The sequence below is a fragment of the Papio anubis genome, chromosome 19 (assembly GCF_008728515.1).
Source record: "Papio anubis isolate 15944 chromosome 19, Panubis1.0, whole genome shotgun sequence".
Classification (NCBI taxonomy): Eukaryota; Metazoa; Chordata; class Mammalia; order Primates; family Cercopithecidae; genus Papio; species Papio anubis.
This window is the reverse complement of record NC_044994.1, coordinates 63,727,017-63,741,916: the sequence shown is the minus strand read 5'-3', so window position 1 is coordinate 63,741,916 and position 14,900 is coordinate 63,727,017.

Sequence of the window (14,900 nt, the reverse complement as noted above, 5' to 3'; positions counted from 1 at the left end):
CACTTATGTTTAATTCTTTAGTCCATTTTGAGTCAATATTTACTATCTAGTCTATTATGGGGTTATAAATGTATTCTACTGGGTGTGGCTGTCCAGTTGTCCCACTACAATGTGTTAAAAATTATTTCTGTCTTATTGTTTGGTTTTGACACAGTTACAAAAATCAATTGACTATGGATGTTGTGTGTCTGTTTCTGGACAGTCAACTTTATTTAATTAATCTATCTGTCTAACCCCATGCCAGTTTCACTCTGTTATGATTACTGTAGCTTTGCAGTTACATTTTATAAAATACTGCCATCAACAATATTAAGTCTTCCAATCCATGACCACAGGATGTCTTTTCATTCATTTAGGTCTGTTATTTATTTCAGCATTTTTGTTCCCTTTTCATTTTTTTGGTGTCTAATGTATAAGTCTTGAACTTCTCTAAGTAAATACACTACTAGGTATTTGATTATTTTTATGATATTGTAGAAGGAAATGCTTTCTTGCTTCTATGACTGGATTGTTCATTGCTATTGCATAGAAATACAACTAAATTTCTGATTACTGATACTGTATCTTTCAAGCTTACTGAACTGGTTTATTAGCTCTAAAGATGTTTTATAGATTCTAAAGAATCTAGATCTTCAGAATGTTTACTTGGTATCCTTTAATAATTTCCATCACTTTTTAAAAATACTTTTTAAGGGTAGCTTTAGATTCATAGCAAAACTTAGAGGAAGGTGCAGAAATTTCCTATATACCCTCTACCATTTTGTATATGCACAGCCCACCCCATCATCAGCCTTCTCCGCCAGTGTGTTCAACTTGATGAACTTGGCCAGGCATGGTGGCTCACGCATGTAATCCCAGCACTTTGGGAGGCCAAGAAGGGCTGATCACCTGAGGTCAGGAGTTTGAGACCAGCCTGGCCAACATATCAAAATTCCGTCTCTACCAAAAATACAAAAATTAGCCTGTTGTGGTGGTAGGCACCTGTAATCTCAGCTACTCAGGAGGCTGAGGCAGGGAGAATTACTTGAACCTTGGAGGCTGAGGTTGCAGTGAGCCAAGATGTCACCATAACACTCCAGCCTGGGCGACAGAGCAAGATTCTGTCTCAAAAAAAAAAAAAAAAAAAAAAAAAAAGAAACTTAGGTCAACCATTATTATCACCAAAATCCATAGTTTATATTGGGGTTTACACTTAGTACTATGCATTTTATGGGTTTGGACAAAGGTATTACCATTCTAGTATTATTCAGAGTATTTACATAGCCCTAAACATTTTCTGAGCTTACTGTATTGATACTGGTATTTGAGGCATTGTTCTGTGCTTTCCATTAGTTCTTTATACATGGTTTTCTCGAGCTCTTTGAACATATTTAAACTGCTAATTTGAAATTTTTGTCTTTTAAGTCTAATGTTAAGGTTTGCTCTTGGACAATTTCTACTGAATTTTCCCCTTGGCTATAGGTCATATAATTTTTGTTTCTTTGCATTTCTTAATTTTTGTTGAAAACTGCATATTAAAATAATATTATATGACAATGCTGCAAATCAGATTCCCATGCTCATGCAAAGCAGGTTTACTAATTACAAATCTCAAGAGACAATTCTTACTGTTTGGAGAATAGCAAAGGTCATTATTATGCCAACCAGCAGGAACAAGAATCCACACACTTATGCCCACTGTATTCTGGACTACTGATTAGGTCCACCTTGCACTGCTTACCTATTTGTCTGAGTCCCGTGACACAGAACACACACATAAAATGAAGCATGCTATGCAAAGCAAGTTTGTTCCTTACAGATAGGCAGCCAAGGACAGAAGAGGTCTCAGATCCATCATTGGCAGGTCCCTCGAGGCTTAGACAAGCTGCCCAGGGTAGATGGAGTCTTGACTGCACATGGCCCATTTTGCTCCATATCTGAGAGACTCTGACAAGGCATCCCATCCTGGGTTACGTATGTCAGGGGTCATGTGTCCCATTGGGCAAAGCTGTGAAGGACATTCGGATTCTAGAGGAGAGAAGAACAAAGCAGTTCCTAACTCAAGATGTCACATTCCTTAGCAAAAAGAGGAACAAGCCCTGGGCTGTTTGAGGCAGTTCTTCTCTATCTCAAGATGTTACATTCTCGGCACATTCTGTGGTTATACTTTAACTACAAGCAAGAAAGGGGAACTTGGCCTGTCTAAGGTCACCCAGATAACTGTCCTGTACCCTCTGCTTCTTTTCTGTTGTTTCTGCTTGTCACAGTAGGGGCTGCCTGTTTGTTTAGTGCATATTTATAACTTATTCTATATAATCTATATTCATTGTCAGGTGCGTCCACTGAAGTCTCTGCTCAGTTCCTGGTCAAATAATAATTGAACAAAGTTTTCCTTAAATCCTTGGAATCAATAAATCTTTAAGTGTTTGCTGAGGGGCTCTCTGTGCGTCTAGGGACACACCTTTGACACAGACAGGCAGGTTACAGCTCTGCTATAGCCTTCATTTCAAAACCAGCTAGATGAGAATGTTTAGCACCTTCCCAGATTTTTCTTGAGGGTGCCTCCTGTAGAGAAAAGTATCTCTATTTAATATTTTAAGGGTCTTTATGTGTACTTCACTGGAAACCCTTCCTCTGAAACTCTTTGATTAGGCTATTGTTTGCTCCAACGTTTATTCATTGCTTCAGGCTGCAGCCACATTAAACGTGTGTCTGTACATGTTTTTGGCAAATACTCCCTAGGAAGAGAATTTTAGCACTGGCAGATCTCTGAGTCAGGTCAAATAAAGGCAAGCATTCAAGTGGGTCATCTAGCAAACCACCAAACAGATTAAATATTAACAATTTTTAAAGAAATGAATCTTTGAAAGAGCAGCAGCTCCATTTTGCACTCTAGGTACCAGAAATGTGGGATGTTATTTTTCAGAACTACAGCTGAACTGGGGATGGAATGATTGGGCTAATACAAGTTAGAATGTGACAAAGTTCACTGTCCCTAATAAGATCCAGCTCTTTTCTTGAATAAGTGCTTCTAGGTTATTCAATACATAACTGCATAGCTTTAATTAATTTCCAGAGTTCTGAAAAGTTGATTCTGACAATCTTTGTCATTTTCTGTTTCTCTTTGAAGGGGTAATTTTCAGAGATTCTTACTCTGCCACATTCACTGACATCACCCAGTCTGCTTTTTTAAAGGTATTGAAGTAATATTTTTAGTACATCCTCTAATATTTTATCTTCAGCGTAAATTTTCAGTAAGACAGAATGTATTCCTATGTCTTTCTGCCATTGGTATTCTACACAGTGGTGTACAGTTAACAAGCTACCATCCAATTTCGCTTATTAGCAAACGATTTTGGAGAGGACAAATGGAACATCTAAATGTCATTGTCCATTTATTAAAGAGTTCATAGCTACATTAGAAAGACATGCAAATGTGGGTCATGTTTCAATAGACCTAACCATATTTTCCACCAAATAAACTCTGGTAGAGGATAGTTAAGTTTTTTATGTAAAGGAAAATCTGGTATTCTGTGAAAAAGAGCCAAATTAATGTGGTGTGTTGTGTTAAAAATTAAGGCATAGCTACTCTACTACTTTCCTTGTTACATTTACGTGCAATAATTGATGTATTTCTCAGCATTTAAACCACAGGGTAAACAATGGTATTTGGAATTTTGGTATTTGGAATTTTGAAGAAAACTGGAGTATTTCACCAGAGAATATGCCTCTGTGATATAAATATTTCTGAGGAAAGTGTAGTTAAAAAGCAGTAGATACCAAAGGATCTATCTGAACTACCCTTTCTCACATAAGGCAGGCCATAAAAATTCCTGTGGCAAGGAAGCAAGAAAACTGTCTGCTTCCCGTCTGTGTGCCTGATTCACAAAACCAGGAAGTCCTCCTGCCCGCCTTCCCCACTTTTGGCCTCCAGACAGAGATGTCAATCCTGCTTCCTTATCATCTCAAAGGTGGCCCAGCGGGGCCAGGGGAACCTGGGAGCAGATTTTACATCCTTCCCACAGTATCCTGTGTCTGGGAACCTGAGACTGCCAATTCTTTTGTCTGCTCACCGTGGTGAGATGTATTGTTCTTTATTAAAATATTATTTAAGCACGGCTCTTAAGCCACTGAGTTGAGAGAGTTACTTTTTTCCCCCACCATAAGCATAGCACATATTACTAAACCTGCATATTTTTCTCTTGGTAATCTGTCTTTTATTTCAGAAGAGGGTCTCCACTACAAACTTAAGAGGGTTGAGGAAAGACAGATTATATATTTTCTCGCCTGCAATCTATTAGACAAATTCTAACTATAAAATGTTTTGTACTAGTAGAAGTGAAGAGATTCCATAATTTCAAAGCATGATATATTTATCGTGTTAAGAGAAAAACAACTCTTCCCTTTAAATTTATGCTCGTTTCTGAGTTTTTACAATTATGGTTGTATTTAAAAATTTATATTTAAGTTATGTATCTTATAATAATGTGTTTTTATTATTTAAAAAGTATATCTATACATTTTTAGAGCCTCAGATGATTGTTTTTAAAAAACACAGTAAGTAGCTCACATATATTATTTTCCTCTGGTCAGCATTCCCCTTTGGAAATACTTTAAAAGTTATACCAATAAATTATTAATGTATGTGAAGAACTAATAAGTTCTATTTGAAAAGATGTGCTCTGCACAGAGTGCCATATGAGCTCACAATCAATAAACAAAGGAAACCTGAGTGAGTATCCTTACTGTCTATAGATGGAAGATATTGATAGATACAGGGGATAAATGGCATGGGAAAATCTTGTGGAAATGGTGTCAGAAAAGAAAGTTCTCAGATTCCTTATTGAGTCATTTTGCAGATAGTTTACTTACTGGCGTGGCTTGATTCCAAACCATAATAAAATAGAATTGGATAAACAAGTTTTTAGAAATCTCTCCTAGAGGTTTACGGAAGACATGTTGTTCTTCTGTAGAAAAACAAGGGTTCTTATTTGAAGTTCAAATCAACGTTTAAATCTTTAATTTGACTAATGAGATAAATGGAACATCTTTCTTTTCAGATATTCCTGATATTTAAAAAGTATAAAACTAAAATAGACTTCAACACAAGATTGATTTTTGCTCATTTTGTATTTCAGTACTAAGTATTTGATCACCAAATTAATGGAGCCTTTTAAAAATCTTGAGTATTTTCACCTTCAGCCTGTCCTTATATCTTCCTCAAGAGCTCCGTGTAATTCAGCCTGTTTTATAAAGATGCAACATTCTGCCCTGGGCCAGTCACTGCTTAAGTCTTGTTTCTCTGTCCTAAAATCAAATCCATTCTTCTACTAACATGTTATTCTTATCTGCTTCATAGACTACTTGATTTCTCCTAACAGACATTGTTCTTCTACTTTTTTGAACTTCTGTGCCTGTACATTATTTCCTAAGAGTCAGTAGAAATCTCCAGGTTCACACTGACAGACACAATACTGTATCCCTCCCCTCAAACTTCCCCTCCTCCCTTGCATTCCCACTTTTGCTGGGTTACGAATTCTTTTACTTATCAAGGCAATAGAGTCACTCATAAGACATTTGATTATGTTAGTGACCTTGATTTCTTTTTTATTATTCAACTTTCATTTTAGATTCAGGGAGTTCATGTGCAGGTTTGTTAACAAAGATGTGTGCTGTTGAGGTCTGGAGTACAATCAAGTCTGTTCTTAAGGTAATAAGTATAGCACCTGATAGGTATTTTATCAACACCTTACCCACCTCTTCCGGGCCCCTCCCCAACTAGTCTCCAGTGTCTATTGTTCTCATCTTTATGTCCATGTGTACTCAGTTTAGCTCCCAGTTATACAGGAGAACATACAATATTTGGTTTTCTGTTTCTGCCTCCTGTGGAATCCATGTTGCTGCAAAGAACACAATTCATTATTTTTTATGGCTGCGTAGTATTCCATGGTATATACATACCAGATTTTCTTTATCTGATCCACTGTTGATGGGCACGTGGGTTGATTCCATGTCTTTGCTATTGTTAATAGTGCTGTAATGAACATATAAGTACATGTCTTTTTGGTAGAACAATTTATTTCCTTTTAGGTATCTACCCAGTAATGACATTGTCAGGTTGAATGGTGTTTCCATTTTTAGTTCTTTGAGAAATTTCCAAATTGCTTTCCACAGTGGCTGAACTAATTTACATTCCTACCAACAGTGTATAAGCATCCCTTTTCTCTGCAGCCCAACCAACATCTGTTGCTTTTGAGGTTTTAAAAATAGCCATTCTGACTGGTGTGACATGGTATCTCATTGTGGTTTAAATGTACATTTCTCTGATAATTAGTAATGTTGAGCATTGTTTTATATGTTTGTTGGCCATTTGTATGTCTTCTTTTAAAGAGTATCTCCATTTCTAACATAACTCTATTATCTGAGGCCTTCTTTATTGGCCTCAGATAAGGTGATTCCATGCATTACCAAATGAACCCACAATCTGGAATTTTAATACCTGGTCTCTTATACAATGGTCAGTTCAGCCTACCAATTCATTAAAGTTTTCAGGACTCCAAACAAACTCTCCTTAGACCCATTCTCCCATTGTAACAAATCTATTTCTCTTTTCTCCTTCATGCTCAAACTTCTTTAAAGTTTTATCTGTACTTACCAACTTCTGCTTGTATAAGTTTTTATCTGAGTTGAATATAATTCTCCCCCAGTCACACCCAAAACAATATTATAGGAGTCACAATCGACACTTATATCTATACCCAATTAATATAGTGAATCAAAATGTATTTACTTAGCAGTTAGTCAGTTATAGATTCAATGTTGAACAAATGAGAAATGTTCTCCTTGTTAAAACTTAAAGTCTAATAATGGAAGTAAATATTAAGAATAACATGTGTATGAGATTTAATTTTTTAAATTTTTTTATTTTTATTTTTATTTTTAAGAAACAAGATCTCACTCTGTCAGCCAGGCTATGGTGCAGTGGCACAGTCATAACCCGCTACAGCCTCAAACTCCTGAGCTCAATTCATCCTTCTGCCTCTGCTTCTCAAGTAGCTGTGACTACAGACACATGCTTCCACACGTAGATGAAATATATGAAATACTTGAAAATGAATTAACTGAGGATAATTGTCTAGGGGTATTCTAGCTTTCTTCTCCATCTTAGTCTCTGGGCTCACAAAGATTATACTTGCATTAGCTACATTTGATCTTTCTACCATATATGTATACACATAGATAAAAATACAACATTGTCCTCCATAAATTACACTGTTCTTATCTGTCAATTAAAAAATAAACAACTTTTTTTTTTTTTTTTTGAGATGGAGTTTCACTCTTGTTGCCCAGGTTGGAATGCAGTGGTGCGATCTCAGCTTACTGCAACCTCCACCTCCTGGGTTCAAGACATTCTCCTGTCTCAGCCCACTGACTAGCTGGAATGACAGACGCCTGACACCATGCCCAGCTAAGTTTTGTATTTTTAGTAGACACGGGTTTTCACCATGTTGGCCAGGCTGGTCTTGAACTCCTGACCTCAGGTGATCCACCCGCCTCCACATCCTACAGTGCTGGGATTACAGGTGTGAGCCACCGCACCTGGCCTCAATTTTTTAAAAGAAGCTTATTTTTCCTGTCTAATTGAAACTTTATAGCCTTTTATCAACATCTCCCTTTTCCGCATCAAATCCCTTCCTCCAGCCTCTAGTAACTACCCCTGTACTCGCCACTCCTCTCCAAACCACGTGTTAAAATGTAATCCCATTGCGGGAGGTGGGGCCTGGTATGAGGTGTCTGGATCATGGTGGTGGATCCCTCATGAATGGCTTAACGCCATCCTCTTGGTGATGAGTGAGTTCTTCCTTTGAGTTCCCAGGAGATCGGTTTTTTTAAATGCGGGTAACACTTTCCCCTCTTTTTCACTCCCGCTCTCACCAGGTGATACATCAGCTTCCACTTTACCTTCCACCACATTGTAAGCTTCCTGAAGTCCTGGCCAGAAAAAATGCTGCCGCCATGCTTCCTATAGAGCCTGCAGGACCATGAACCAATTAAACCTCCTTTCTTTATAAATTTCCCAGTTTGGGTTGTTTCTGTGTTATAGTGTAAACAAACTAACACATCAACTTTTTAAGATTCCACATAGAAATGATATCATGAAACATTTGTCATTCTGATCTGACTTGTTTCACTTAGCATAATGTCCTCCAGTTTATGTTGTCACATTGCACAGAATGGTGACTATAATAAATAGTAATGCAGTGTAATGTATTTAAATTGCTAAAAGAATAGATTTTGCATTTTTTAACCAAAAAAGAAATAATAAATATGGGAGGGAATGGATTTGTTAATTAGTCTGATTTAATCATTTCATACTGTAAACACATATCAAAATATCATACTGTATCCCATAGATATGTACAATTATAATTTGTCAGTCAAGAATAAAATTTTAAAAAGAAGGCATAAAAAAGGCCAAACAGATATATGAGGAGATGTTGAACATGGCTAGTCATTGGAATAATGCCACTGGAACCAGAGTGGGATGTCACCTCATGCCTGTTATAATGGTTGTTATCAAAAAGATAAAAGACAAAAAGTATTGACAAGAATTGGGAGGCCAAGATGGCAGGATCACTTGAGGCCAGGAGTTTGACACCAGCTTGGTCAACATACCGATACTCTCTCTCTCTCTGTGTGAAAAAATATATATATACACACTCACACACACATATACATGTGTATATATACGTATATACATAAATACACATATATACATATATGTACACATGTATATACACACACGTATATAGACATATATACATATATGTACACATACCTATATACACATATGCACATATATAGATATATAAAATATATATGTGCATATGTGTATATACATATATACGTATGCCTTTTATACATTACATACATTTTGTCTTTTTGATAACCATTATAAGAGGCATGAGGTGACATCCTACTCTGGTTCCAGTGGCATTATTCCAATGACTAGCCATGTTCAACATCTCCTCATATATCTGTTTGGCCTTTTGTATGCCTTCCTTTTATATATATATATATGTATATATATGTGTGTGTGTATATGTATATATGTGTGTGTGTACATATACGTGTGTGTATATATGTGTGTGTGTATATATGCATATATGTGTGTGTATATGTATATATATCTGTGTGTATGTATGTGTGTATATATGTGTGTGTGTGTGTATATATATATATATAAAGAATTGACAAGAATTTGAAAAACAGAATTCCTTTGTACACTACTGGTGGTAAAGTAAATTTGTATAACCGTTTTTAATATAAAGGTTACAAAAAAACCTAGAATTACTATATGTTCCAGCAATACCAATTCTTGGTATATACCCAAAGTCATTGAAATAAGCCTGTTGAAGAGCTGTCTGCATTTCTATGTTCATTGCAACATTGTTCACAATAGCCAAGATATGTAAATAATCTAATTGCCAATCCATAGATGAATAGATTAAAAGTGGTATATATACATAATTAAATACTGTTCAACCTTTAAAAAAATACAAAATTCCGTACTCTCTGCCAACAAGAATAAATCTAGAGGACATTATGCTAAGTGAAATAATCCAGGCCCAGACAGATAAATATCACTTGTTGTTACAAATATGTGAAATCTAGAAAAGTGAACTTATATTCACTCATGGTGGTTACCAGAGGTTGAGTGGGGAGAGTGTATGTGGAAAATGGAGAAATGTTGGTCAAAGGACCAACATTTGTTGTCCAGAAATGTTGGACAAAGTTTCAGTTAGATGGGGAAGAAGTGATAGTGCACAACAAGGTGACTATACATAATAATCATGTATTGTATATTTCAAAACTGCTACGAGTAGGTTTTAAATGTATACAGTACTTGTACAGAAGCATTATCTTGTACCACACAAATATATACAATTATTATTCTTTAATTAGAAAATAATTTTTTAAAAAATCAACAGAAACCACAAAAAACAATTATTATTAATAATAGTTTAAAGGAACTTTTAACTTCCCAATAATATGAATCTCTTCCTACTCATATCAAATTTATCTCTACTTTCAGAATGTGGCATTCAAATGGTGCATGATATAATCCAAATTTACTTAACATAGGAAGAATCAAGAAAATATCTCTGATATGTTGTGGGCTCTTTGTCCCCACTGAAATCTCGTGTTGAGTTGTAATTCCTGATGTTGGAGGAGGGACGTGGTGGGAGGTGATTGGATCATGGCTGTATTCCCCCTTGCTGTTCTCAAGATAGTGAGTGAGTTCTCATGAGAGCTGGTTGTTTAAAAATGTGTGACACTTCTCTCTTCACTCTCTCTCTCCTGAAACCATGTGAATTCATGCCTGCTCCCCCTTCACCTTCTGCCATGATTGTAAGTTTCCTGAGGTCTCCCAGCCATGCCTCCTGCACAGCTGTTGCACTGTGAGTCAATTAAACTTCTTTTCTTTATAACTTACTCAGCCTCAGGTAGTTCTTTATGGCACTGTGAAAACTGACTAATACAATGTCCCTTTCTGAAGAGAAGAAAAACAAATAAACATGAAAACCAGAAAGAAGTACAGAAGACAAAAGATCTAATTTATTTTCTACATTCAACATATGGAGATTTCAGTCCACAGATTGATTTGAGAACATTGCCTTAAATCCTGATATTTAAATTTAGAAACATGTGTGATCTAATCAATTTTCTTTGTAGTATTATTTACATTCAGGAATATAATATACAATGATTTGGTGGAAATAGAAATGATTTTCTTAATTTTTTTAATTCTTTCCTGATTTGTCAATTGCTTTTAATTTGCTTGTTTGCAAACTGTATTATACATACCACAAAGTTTGCTAGAAAAATGTCTTTTTTTGCACTATTGATTTATGTACCATGATAACTAGACTTATTTTACTTTTGGCTTATTATTAATTCAGATACCAAGCAAAATTTTTAAAACTTTAGGGCTTTATACCCAACCCCCAGAAAAAAAAAAAATTCATCTCTCTCCTGCCATAGTTGCTGTTAAATGTTAACCAATAGGAAAATACACATTCATTTCACACATTTTCTACAAATCCTTTCTGTTTTTACATGTCTAAAGATTTTTGCTTGCTTTTGAATTTCAAAGTTCTCCCAAAGTTCTTATTGAAGACTCAGAGAAATTGTTTGATGTTACTGTTTCAAAATGATTTCCATGAATGTCTTTAGTTTCTTTGAAAATAGTTGCAACCTTCTAAATATTTGAACACATACGCTTAAATTTATTTATAATAAAAATAATATGCACAAAGGCTGTAGACACTAAATGCCTTCAATCATATCAGAAGTAACCTATTTCTCAAATTCATCTAAAAATGAGTTGCTAGCATTGGAAAACTTTATTATGTATGTTTAACCTCCTTTTTCTCATCCACATTGTAATCATAAGAATTTTGATTTTAAGATGCATTACTTTGGAAGAAGTGCAAAATGAGAAATGCTAATTTATTTATTGAATAACCATTAATTCAGTGTCAGTAAAGTTATTCTAAAAGTATTTTTTTTCTATCAACAAATATGGCAATGCTTTAAATACAATATTCTTAGGAAGATAATCTATAAACATCAGTAATTCAGACTATCCCTGGGAGGCCCAGCATCATCTATCTTCAAGGAACCAGACAGAATACTTCATTAAAAAAAATGTATAGACAGGCCAGGTACAGGCATGGTAGCTCACGCCTTTAGTCCCAGCCCTTTGGGAGGCTGAGGCAGGTGAGCCCAGAGGTTTGCGGCTGCAGTGAGCTATGATTGCACCACTGCACTGAGCCAGGTGACAGACCAAGACCCTGTCCCTAAAAAAACCACTGTAATATAATAAAAACTAGAAAAATTTGTAGACAAGACACATTATTTGTCACGCAAAAGAAGTGACCTTTCAGAGTCTAAAACTTGAAGGATTAAAAAAGTCCACCTTCTGTAACCAGTGACACAGGCTTACGTAAGCTGAGAGAGGGATTTAGATATCTCACATCTTCCTCCACTTCCACAAAAATCTTTTGAGGTTCAATCTATATGAAAAAGTACTTTGTAAGCACAGCCCGGAGAAGTATTGCTTCATGGTCACTATCATGATGATTATCATCATTAATAATTATGAGATACTTATCAGGGTCCAATAGCCTCCTCAGCACTTTATATTTGTTAATTTATTTAATAACTTCAACAAAATTTGTAGGGGTTACTATATTATTATTCCAGTCTTACTGAAGTGAACACATAGGTGGATAAAATAATTTCTGGAAGTCCCATGGGTAGAAAGTAGCAAATTCTGAAACTTGTAGAAGTTGTTGAACTTCTTCTTGAAGTTGTTGAACTTGTAGAAGCAGAGAGTAGAATGGTGGTTGCCAAGGGGTGGAGGTTGGGGAAAATGGGGAGATGTTGGTTAAAGGGCATGAACTTTCAGTGATAAGGCAAGTAAGTTCTAAGGATCTAATGTAGGATGGTGACTATAGTTAGTAATACTGTATTGTTTATTTGAAGTTTGCTGAGACAGAATCATGTCATCACCACACACACATGCACAAAATGATAACTATGTGTGGTAATACATGTGGTAAGATTTCCTCATTGTATACATACATCAAATTATCACATTGTACACCTTGAATGTATACTTTTTTTGGTCAACTGTACTTCAGTGAAGCTGAAATAGATAAAATATATGCTTGCTGGGTGTTGAGTTCCTCCCTGCATCCAAAAGTACGTTGAAATCTTAACCATGGAAGCTGAGAATGTGAAATTATGTGGAAATAGGTTCACTGCAGATGTTACTAGTTAAGGTGAGGTCATCCTGCAGGAGAGCAGGCCCTTAATCCAATAGGGCTATGTCCTTAAACAAGAAGAGCTGAAACACGCGAAGATGTGCAGGGAGAACCCATGTGGTGAGAAAGGCAGTGTTTAAAGGAAAGTGTCTACAAGCCAAAGTATTCCAAGGATTGCTGGCAACACAAGAAACTCTGGGAAAAGTTTGGAAGGATTCTCCCCTAGAGGATTTGGAGGGAGCATGCCCCAGCTGACAAACAGATTTTATACGTTTAGCCTCCAGAATTGTGAGAGAATAAATGTCTTTTGTTTCAGGCTAACTGGTTTGTAGGACTTTGTTACAGCAGACCTAGAAAATTGATACAATGCTTTTAAGTGGCTTATTTGAATTAAAAACTAATAATGAATAATAACAACCATTTTTAAAATAAGGGCTAAAATAGCAGGTTCATTCTCTAATACCAGCCTTTAAAAATAATTATAATAATGCATACATCCATTTGTGCTGCTATAACAAAATGGATGAAACTGGGTAGTTTATATATAATAGAAAATTATTTCTCACAGTTGTGGAGGCTGGAAAGTCCTAGGTCTGACGTCTGGTGTGGGCTGCTCCCTGCTTCCAAGATGGTGCCCTGTTGCTGTGTCCTGCATAGTGGATAAGTGCTGTGTCCTTGCCTAGGAGAAAGGATGGAAGGGGAAAAGGAGATGAACATTGTGTCCTCACATGGTGGGAGAGCAAAAGAGAGCAAATGCACTCCTTTAAAACCTTTTATTCGGTTTCTAATCCCATCCATGAGCGCTTGGCCCTTGTGACTTAATCACCTCCTAAAGGCCCTACCTCTTAAGGTGTTACATTGGCCCCTTAAGTTTTAACTATAAATTTTGGAAAACACACTCATCCCATAGCATGGCATTCCTGGCCTCAAAAATTCATGTCCTTCTCACATGGAAAATTTATTTATTCCACCCCAATAGCCCCATAAATCTTAACTTGTTCCAGCATCTAAACGCCTAAGTCCAGAGTCTCATCTAAATTAGATCTGAGTGACACTAAAATTTCTCTCCAGCTGTGAGCCCGTCAAGCACGTTATGTGCTTCCAAAATATAATGATGGAACAGGTGTAGCATAGACGTCTTCATTCCAAAATGGGAGAAATAGGCAAGAAGAAAGAAGCAACAGGTCCCTAGCAATTCCCAAACCCAGCAAAGCAAGCAGCATTAAATCTTGAGGCTTGAGAATAATTTAATTTGACCCCTATCTTCTGGAAACAGTATCCTATCTTCTGGAAACACTGGGGTGGAGATTTGTCACCCAGGCTTCAGGCAATCCTACTCCTATTGCTTTGCCGGGTGTAGCCCATACTGCAGTCTTCACAGGGTGGGGTCCAGTTTCTGTGGCTTTCAGGCTGGAGTTGCACATGCGTGGCTCTATAGTTCTGGGGTCTTGGGAATGACTCAGTGCTCATGACTGTGCCAGACATTGCACCACTGAAGACTCTCTCTGGTTAACCTGACCCCATTACTATACTAGGTATTGCCCCAGCGGGGGTTCTCTGCGGTATCTCCAGCCCTCTGGCAGTTCTCTGCCTGCACCTTGAGGCACTCTGAAGTATCCTTTATCACTGAGGTGGAGGCAGCCATGGCTTCGTTGCTCCTGCACTCTGTTCCCCTGCAGAGTTAGCATCATTGGGAGCTGCCAAGGTTTACCACTTGTGCCCTCTAGAGCAGTGGCTCAAGTCACACCTGGGACCACTTGAGCTACAACTGGTGTGGTCAAGGATTAGTGCATTAAAACGCAGGAAGCAAAGACTTGAGGTTGTCGTAGGCAGTGAGACCCAACGTCCAACAAGCACCTTGGGACCCTCCTTTGAAACTCCTCTAAGCTCATGGCCCTGGCACCCTGGAACTCTGATGGAGTGGGAGCCTCAGAGAGCTCTGAAATGCTTTGGGGGTCATTTTTCCTTTGTCTTGATGAACAATATTTGGCTTCTTTATCTGCATACTAAAGTTATTTTCAAATCCAGATATTAGCTTGGCCACACCCTTGGTATTCACTTTGAGACACACTTTTATTCTTCACATGG